The sequence below is a fragment of the Oncorhynchus kisutch genome, linkage group LG14, assembly GCF_002021735.2.
Source record: "Oncorhynchus kisutch isolate 150728-3 linkage group LG14, Okis_V2, whole genome shotgun sequence".
In the NCBI taxonomy this organism is placed as follows: domain Eukaryota; kingdom Metazoa; phylum Chordata; class Actinopteri; order Salmoniformes; family Salmonidae; genus Oncorhynchus; species Oncorhynchus kisutch.
The window spans coordinates 28,046,607-28,056,372 of NC_034187.2; positions in this window are offsets into that span (position 1 = coordinate 28,046,607).

A 9,766-nucleotide genomic window follows, 5' to 3' on the forward strand; every position below is an offset into this window, starting at 1 on the left:
CACCCCTCTCCCTACCTCACTGCTGCTGACTGACAGTTATCTTCCAGCTGCGGGACACGCACCCCAGCAACCCAGCACTGATAAAATGTTAATGTAATTAACAGATAATGGCTGTTGTTTTTAGCTGTCAATACTCGGACCAGGAAGGGATAAAGGATTGGAGCTCACAAAGTCACATTCAGATATCTGCCAGCCATTGTAGAATTCAATTATTTTGCCAACAGTACCCCCACCTGTCTCCAGCCCCCCTCCACTCCTCCACTGGTCTTTATCCTCTGCCTCCCACATGTAATCATCCTCACGTGATATTGACAGCATCTCAGGTCTAGAACAGTCAGACTGCTGTGCTTGTGTGGACAGTGGACAGCCTTCTCTCTGCTCTCTGACCAGCACCTTTTGCCTGACGACTGAAACAGAATTCTTCCTGCTGCTCCACGTTCGCTACATACCTCAGTCAGACTGTCATCGTTGGAGTCGTTCGTGTGGTGATGTCAAAATGAGGGGTGTTGTACAAAACAAAGTCACCAGCGATTGGATCTTCTCTAACTAATTAGAGTATCAAAGCCAATGACAAATGTTCTAACCGCTGCTCTACCCACGTGTGTCATGGCTTTGGCCCAGCCCATCAGTTTCTGGCACCAATCAGACGGTCTAGAATTTCCTTTCTAGAACTTGTCGGGAGGTACTCAGATTCAGACTCATTGCGGAGAAGAAAGGTCTGAGGGCGTGGCGTAGAGTTTGGCCAGTGCAAGGAGTTTGGGTAGCCAGACAATAGCATCCTGCCCTGCCTCAGGAACTCTTTCATATCCAGCCACGTCTCAGAGCCAGAGTCAGTACAACTGGGATCATAAATCATGAGACTGAGGCAGGCATGCAGCCACTGAGCCCATCTCATCTCAGACACAATGGCGGGCGGACGGCAACGCTGCCAGCCACAAGACAAATATATTTACTTTAAACCAAAAACACAACGCCTATCAGGATGTGGGCAGTGCTGCTTTGGGCATCTGTTCCCTCACTATTCTCGTATTTTAATAAGTATCAAGCCTAAACAAGATTAGGCGCTTCCAGTTGAGGAAATGTCAGGGAAGGCAGCGCTATCACTCATAATAAATAGGCTTATGTAAACAGTGAGGTTTTTGCCATGTGCAAAAGAGCTTGTTTGGTGTGAGCCGCGGTGATGCTGTGTGCTGATATGCAATTATTCTAAAAAGTATCAAAGTTCAGGTGTGAGTCTGCCGTCTTGATGGAGCAGCCAGGGATGCTCTGAGCAGCTACAGATTACCACAGGAATATTTCATTTATAAAGAGGGCCGGGGGGAAATATCTCAGACGATAAGAAGAAACCTGATAGCCTGATAAAACACATTCCATAATGGATGATTCTCTGTGTATTCATAAATAGATTATGTTTTGGTAACATTTACTGTACAGTAGCTGATTGAACTGATTACAGCAATGTGTTTGTGTTAGATTGGATTACCCTTAATGATGGTAGACCTGAACTTTGATCAGTCCTCCTAAAGTGTTTGTGTGTCTGCTCTCTAATTAACCCAGTGTGTATGTGCTGCTAATGACACCTTAATTATCATTTGTGTAACAAGATTGCTCTCATTGCCATAATGATAAAAACTCCTTCAAATGTTTGGCTGCGTACAACTGGCTTTCTTCACTTATTAGCAGATAATGGTTCATTGACATGTTAATTCAATCAGAAATACTATTTTGCTAAACAAAAATGTGAACAACACAAGTGCAAGGAGTTCTGTGTACATAAGAACCACTCGAACCACCCAGTCACCCTCGTCTCCCTTTAACCTCATCACAGTGTACAGACCAGCTACCCTTCACCCAGCCTCCACCCTAGCATCCAGACCAGGGGGACTCAAACCACAAATCACAGCTGATTGGCCCTTTGACTGGCTACTGGAATCAGCTCTCTCCCTCCCACTGCTTCGGCGTTAATTGCCATGCAGGAGAGGCAGGAGAGGTGGGAGGGCCAGTGGCTCTTGACCTTGTCTCACTCGTTAATAGCCCCGCAGTGCTGAATGAGAGGGATCTCAGGTGACGGTTTACACAAAACCAGAGGAATACAGGATACAGGAAGGAGAAAAATATGGACCAGTCAGCAGTCAGACAGAATGGTTCTAAATGTACATTTTCCAGTTGCCATTTAGTGGGAGAACCTGGGAAGGTTGAACACCAGGCGGGCTGCAGCGTTCTGGATGAGTTGCAGGGGTTTGATGGCACAAGCAGGGAGCCCAGACAGCAGTAGTCCAGACAGGAGCAGACAGGATAATACAGACAGGATAGGCAGGATGCAGAATACAAGGAACAGGCAGAGGAAAATAGTGGATGATTAAGACTGGTCAGTCTTTGTTCAAAGAGATTTTCTCACATAGGCCAGGGTAATAACTGATGTTGTTTTCTCCCCATGTCAATAGGTTTGTGTCCTCATCTGGTATGGTTGAAATCATACATATTCTCCACTACCTCAGGAAGAGAAGCCCTTCCATCCCTCTCCTCCTCATCTCAAGTCATTCTACAGTATTTATGTCTCTACCTCTCACACTCTGCTCCTGAAGAACCCCCTTGGTCTTGATTCATCTTCTGCATTTGACTTAATGAGAGGTAATTTACATACCTGGTCACAGTGGTTACATAAATCAATAATGGATGAACAATTAGCAGAAATACTACGGGGGTGCTAAAAAAAACTGGATTGACATCGTCTGCTTACTGTATAATAGTGTGCAGAAAGTTATATTTTATATGAACATAGCATGAGTGTGAATCTATACCATTTGGATTCCATGTACAATACTTAGCAGTCAGGGCTGACTGAGTTGGAGAGGTAAGGTGAACCCAATGACTGAGATAGTGTGTCTGTGTGTGTAACGTAAATTCTATAAACACGTGATAGGTCATTCAGTAATACTTTCATCACACACACACACACACACACACACACACACACACACACACACACACACACACACACACACACACACACACACACACACACACACACACACACACACACACACACACATGCACGCACAAACACACACACACACACACACACACACACACAGTCGATAGAGAGGCACAGCATACACACACCAGTACACACGAAAATAAAAACCTTCAGTTAGGAATTCATGAATTGATTTCTTCCGCCCTATAAAGCCGATGTCTTCTTCCCTGAATGCCGTGATGTGTCCACTTGACCTTTCTTTGTGGGATCCTTTCTGTGGAATTGACTCCTATGTGTTTGGCCCTGGCCTTTTCAGCACCATGCTGTCCTCCATCTGCAGTGTGGCCTGCCTGGCAGACATCAGCAGCCTGTCAGCACATCTCACATAGACACAGCACTGCTGGACTAGAGATCCACATGATACAGTACATACACTGTAGCTTTACCATAGAGAGGCTTCTCACAACACAGAAACACTGCATGAAACATTGCTTTTGACTGTACTATGTTTAAGATCTTATACCATGTGTATAAAGTCCGTACAAATACTGTATATTCCTGTGACAATTTGTCACAGTGATTTGTAAAATTATTGACTCTGTGGAATTAAATGTAATTTACTTTCTATCTTTTTAAAATTCTCTCATTTCTGGAGCATGGTGAGAGAGAGGGCTGGTCAGTGCCACCCGGGTCCTGGGCATCTGAACTGGCATCTGCTGCAGCCGGGAACAGCTCAGCGGCCGCCCTGTCTTCACCATTGGTCCAACACCACCCTGCACTCTCAACTGTCTGTCACACCCAGCATCCTGCACAGTTCATTTCGAATTAGACTGCGCTGGCCAGGCCCCTCTCGGTAAGCAGCCCCTAATGACAGGCAGAGAGACAGCTACACATGTTCTCCCCTCTCCCTCTGGATGAGACCACAGATAGCAGGCCAGGCAGACACTGTGACAAACCTGTCAGCAGACAGCCTGTCAGGCAACAACACAGCCCAGGCCCAGCAAGTGGGCCCTATCCCAGGTGCACCAGTGTCAATCCCTCTCTCCCTCCTATTACCTCCACCCTGCTTTGCTGTCTCCTGCTCTGCCAAGCCTTCTGCAAGGATTCATTAACACTTCATTGTAATGCCTCACTGTGGCCAGTTCATTATCAACACACCAAAGAGACATGGGACACAGATAAACAACATAGGCTACATACTTCATGACTGTCATTGTTAAAACTAAACCCTAGTTGGAAAATTGGAAAATAAGGGAGGGCATGAACTTTCATGTAAAGAATAATGTGTATTCACAATTGAATCAGCTGGTAGAGTCTAATCAAGAACCATACCAAAATTCCGGCAAAATCAACTCACATGTATAGATTCAGGAAATCCAGCAATCCCCCCCCCCCCCCCCCAGCCACAAGACATGAACTAAGGATTGATTTGACCAGTTCAGTTGTTAGTCTGTATACTAATCCAAGGTTGAATAGTCCACAGAAACAACTTCCACATGTATTATAGGCCTTAGAAATAGCCTTTCACACTTTGGTTCTTGGAAGTCAATAGTCCACACAATGGTAACTTCTGTTGGTGATCAACACAATTGAAAAAGTTCTTACTTGTTTGGAGTGAGAAAGCTATGCTTTTAAAGCAGTTTCCTAGTTACCAAACACTTCTGACCACATAAAGATGGCTTCTGCACTTCCTGACACACCCACTACCTATTTCACTCAAACCAGGAAGTGACTATTGTGTGGCTACTGAGTAAGCTGGGTCGGAGGAGCCCACAGCCTATACACATATTAAGGAACCATGGAACCTTGTGGGTTACAGATGATAAATAATCATTGTGAACTGAAAGCACATGGGCTCAATGATGCGTGACCTATTCAGTATTCTTGCACCTCAGTGGAGTACAGATGTAGGATCTTAATGCTTCTACGTGCTTCTACACCTGCATTGCTTGCTGTTTGGGGTTTTAGGCTGGGTTTCTGTACAGCACTTTGAGATATCAGCTGATGTACGAAGGGCTATATAAGTACATTTGATTTGATTTAAGGCAGTTTGCTACAGCAGGAAAATAATCCTGCAGAAACAGGAAATATGAATTATTATGTGGATTATAATTCATGGATATTTTTGTAGGGTTTGATACATTTTTCGTTAGGGAAATCAAGTCAAAATGTCAGTGGTAAATTTTCAGAAGCCTTTTTAAGCCTCAAATACGTTACAAATTGATAATGTCCTGCATGGGTGATCAAATTAAGATCCTACAGACTGTATGTATATGAAGGATTCTCCTGGTATTGTAATAGACCTGAACACAGACGTACGGAACATGTGCTAATATCTCCTCATAGGAGCCCAAATGAGCCAGAATCTGAGAGGCACAATCCATTCAGCACCCCATCTGCCAGCCCTGTCTCTAGGTGGCGCTTGCTAGGTTTCTCCTGAACACAGGACTGCCCTACAGGGACTCATCCACTGACCATAGATAGATTGAATGGAGAGGGAAGAGGACTGTGGAGAGGCAGTGAGATGATACAAGAAGAGAGCAGCCAACAGCAACTGGAGAAAGGTCAGGTAAGGTCAAGCTTTTAACAGAGTCGCCCAACACTAACCCTAACATTATTGAATTGATTCATTTGGCTGCCCAACCTCTATTGTTGGTATTGTAAGCAGATGGGGGTAACACGTCCACCACAGAGATACACCGGTAAACCTCCTGGCCCCTCTCATGCTCTTCTCTCCCGCTACCACTGTTATCTCCTAGCTCTATCCCACCCTCACTAACCAGGGGGAGGAAAGGGAGAGAACAAAGGGGTGATAGGGAGGGAGAGAAACAGGTTCGGCTGCAGGCCGTCTACCTCTGGGGAAAGAAGACATTAATGGTATCCTTTAACATCTGCTTAACCCCAATCCCCCTAGCCCGTAGCCCTACCCCTCTCCACCCCGCTGCCATCCACCCCACCCGCCTAGGCGCTTCTCCCCGGGGGCCTGTTTGTTTCCCTGCCAGGGGCACAGGCGGCGGAACACTGATGAGGTGCTCAGGCCACCGTGAAATGCGCCATAACCTGCCAGCGCGGGGGCCTGGTGAGATTGCTGTATTTACTTTTTAATCTGGCCGCCTTAATACATGCGATAAAAACTTTGTCACATTAGATGGTGACAGATGGGCCTGGAGATGTTATTACAGGTCTGGGGGGGTGGGAGGAGTGTGACTGGGGGCGGAGGGGAGAGAATCAATGCCCCAATCACGATAATTTTTCATCACCCCAATTACATTGTTGAGTGCGTCTCGGCAGCAGCACGTGCACACCCAGTCCTGCTGCTGGGAAGAGTGAGGAAGAGACATAAATAAAGATAAAATGAGGTGCCCTAAGACTCTCATCCTGCTGACTATTCCTCTGCCATCTCTCCAAACTGATGGAGGCCCGGTTTAAATTAAGTCTAAATCTTATTTAGATAAGAGAACTGAACTGCTGCCCAGCCGGGACTCAAGCATCAGTGTTTGTTACAGATGGCAGGGCGGTTCTGGGGGCAGTGACTGGAGTTCATTTGCTTTATTTAACATACGTGATTGAATTACCTGTGTGTGTGTGTGTGTGTGTGTGTGTGTGTGTGTGTGTGTGTGTGTGTGTGTGTGTGTGTGTGTGTGTGTGTGTGTGTGTGTGTGTGTGTGTGTGTGTGTGTGTGTGTGTGTGTGTGTGTGTGTGTGTGTGTGTGTGTGTGTGTGTGTGTGTGTGTGTGTGTGTGTGTGTGTGTGTGTGTGTGTGTGTGTGTGTGTGTGTGTGTGTGTGTGTGTGTGTGTGTGTGTGTGTGTGTGTGTGTGTGTGTGTGTGTGTGCGTGTGTGTGTGTGTGTGTGTGTGTGTGTGTGTGTGTGTGTGTGTGTGTGTGTGTGTGTGTGTGAGAGAGAGAGAGAGAGAGAGAGAGAGAAAGAGAGAGGGAGCTATTCCGATCACATGCAAAGCATATCTATCATTGTATTTATTAATTAGAGTTAGATTTGAGAAATGTAGACCAAATGAAAGGATTCACCTAGTAATGTGATTTTATTTAAATCATTTTATTTGTGGGGTGCACATGCATGTGTGTGTAGGCCTACATACCCACTGTGTGTTACACAAAACCCAACCCCCATCAAGCAGGACAAGTTAACCAACTTTGCTTTCCGCCTTTATTATTGTCGAAATTAAATGAGTGTTTGTGACATGAATATTGGTGGTAATGAGGGAGTCTAAGAGGAGAGCAGCTGCCTGCCGAGGCTGTGGGCCCGTGTTCCGCTCTGCTCGCGTCATTAGGAGCTCAGCGCCTCCATCCCTGCCTCCACACTAGCATAAACTGCTAATGAAAAGAATGTAGTCACAGATCTCATTTTTCAGGCAATTCTTGTGTAAACTGGAGATTTTCCAGTATATGCACTGTGGAACAGGGGCTACTCCATAAATCACCCAGCTCCGCCGCTCTGTCGTGTGCTGCCTCCACTGGGAGGGGGTTCTGAGCACATGCTAGCCACACAAACATATGCTGTAGCAAAGCAGAATCTGCACAGGCACAGTGAGAGAAGGGCCACTCACAGCACCTACACCTGTCTCACACACACCCTACCCACCCCTCTGTCCACATCCTCCCCCTTTCTATCCATCTCAACCATGTTGTCCAACTGCCCAAACCCCATCCTCTCTCCTTATCCCCCTCCTCTCAAACATTCCCTCCTACCCCCAGGCAAAGCAGCCAGCGACGCCTGCCTGCAAGCCACTAAAATGGGTCATTTTTTAATTAAATACAATATTAATTACTGCGAGCATCATTAACGATATGTGAGATTTGACTAATTAGTGTAATAGTTTTGGAGTCACGCTCATTAAATATGAAAATTACAGCAGTAGAAAGGATTGTTTCCGTGATCAATCTTGTATGGACAGAGAGGAAATGATTTAGAGAATAGCTTTTATTGTACAATTAACTCCATTACAACCTGGCAGACAAGAATAAAGAGAGCAGGGAATTTGGTCTGCCTTGAGAGTTTCACAGAAGTGGTGTCTTTGGCTGGTGGCTCTCCCTCCCTTTCAAATGCAATCTTTTCCTTTTAACCAGATGAGACACTTGCCAAAGCACACAGTCCTCTCCAGAGAAGGCCCAGCCCATCATCCAGTCAATTAAGACAGCTGCTAAATGGAACTGACTTGTTGATTGTTTCACCTGACACTTTTAGAGTTCATTGGACTTTAGTTCAGGTTTATTCGAAATGCATTTTCAAGGTGTTTCATTCTGTAAAGTAAAGTAGAACAAATACATGTATATACAATACAATACAATAAAGTATTATATTAACTAAGATTAATATGATACAATAAAATGTCTTTAGGTATTATGGCTTGAAGGAAAATATCCATAGAACCTTTGGGTAAGTTAATTGAGAGAGCCAAGCCAAAGAGATAACAGCGAGGAATAGCCACAGGAGAGATTTCTACCCATCCGCAACTCACCAGCCTCTGTTTGCCCAGGCTGGAGAAGGAGGAAAGGAGCTGTCCATTCAGTACCACTCTCCACCACATTGCAAGTACATGATCATTTCACAACTCTCTGAAATGAGACTGAAACATTACTGGAGTATGGATGGCCTCCAAGGTGTGTCACTGGCCAGTGAGCTCCATGCCTTGTTTGTCCGGATCAGGTTGTCTGTCATATGCTCTGGTAAACAGGCTGGCTAGGACCATGGCCAGGCAGGCCCGTGTATGAGTGCTAGGGACCCTGGGCTGTTTAGATTGCCTGGCCGTGTACTGGGCTAGCAGTGGAAATTGGCCCTACTTTCAGAGTGTGTTGGTTTAGCATTTGAAAGCTGTGAAAATAAACGTGTTTGTTGTGCATCCAGTCTGTCCAGGTGTTCTATCATATTTGGAGCCTGATGCTGGAAGGTATACACTCTGTTTGTGTTGATCACTATGGCATCTGAGAGCAGGAAGCACCCCTGGCAATATAACTGTGTGTGGGCTACTGACACAACTGATGACAGTCCAGAAAAATAAACAATTAAGACATAATCCCTCTTCAACCGATAGTGTTTTTTAAAATTCAGACTCTAAAAAATGTATTTAGTTTAGCCATCTCATGCTTTAATGTTCATGCAAGGACTTGGGATCCATATTTGGGATGGACAGTTAAATACAGTTCAATGTGTTGAGATTTGGTGTAGTTCTAACTTTTGAACATACAGACTCGGCCCTGATAATCATGTCTCCGTAAAATGAGACGGCATTGTTCATGACCTTGTAGATCTGAGGAGCCTTTGACGGCCTCCTCGTGCACATATACCATAAACATTTCCTCCTCTTTGAATATATGCAATAATACTATCTCTAGTCTCTTGAATACCAGGCCTCCATATTATTGTAATGCTAACCTCCAGACTTCATGCCTCATAGCCAATACTTTATCACATTTCTTCTTTTTTATGGGTCCGGTGTCTGTTTAAAATGATTGCCCGTGTTTTGATCTGATTAATTTAGTGTGAGCACAAACAATTACTTTTCATCTTTATCAGTTAAAGGAATCGTCCCTTTTTATGGGTATCATTTATTACAAGTGGACAGCTCCTTGTTTATTAGAATTTCAAGCAGCATATCGCAGCACTGATCTCCCGCGGTCTATATTTACATTTCAACTTCAGCTAAACAGGCATGACAAACACACATAGCAGAGGCCGGTCTCGGCAAGACTTCGTTTTCATTCCGGCTCTGTAGGCCAGACAGAAAGTAGAGTTTATGCATAAAGTTCCAGGGCCAGTGGCAGAAGGAGCTGA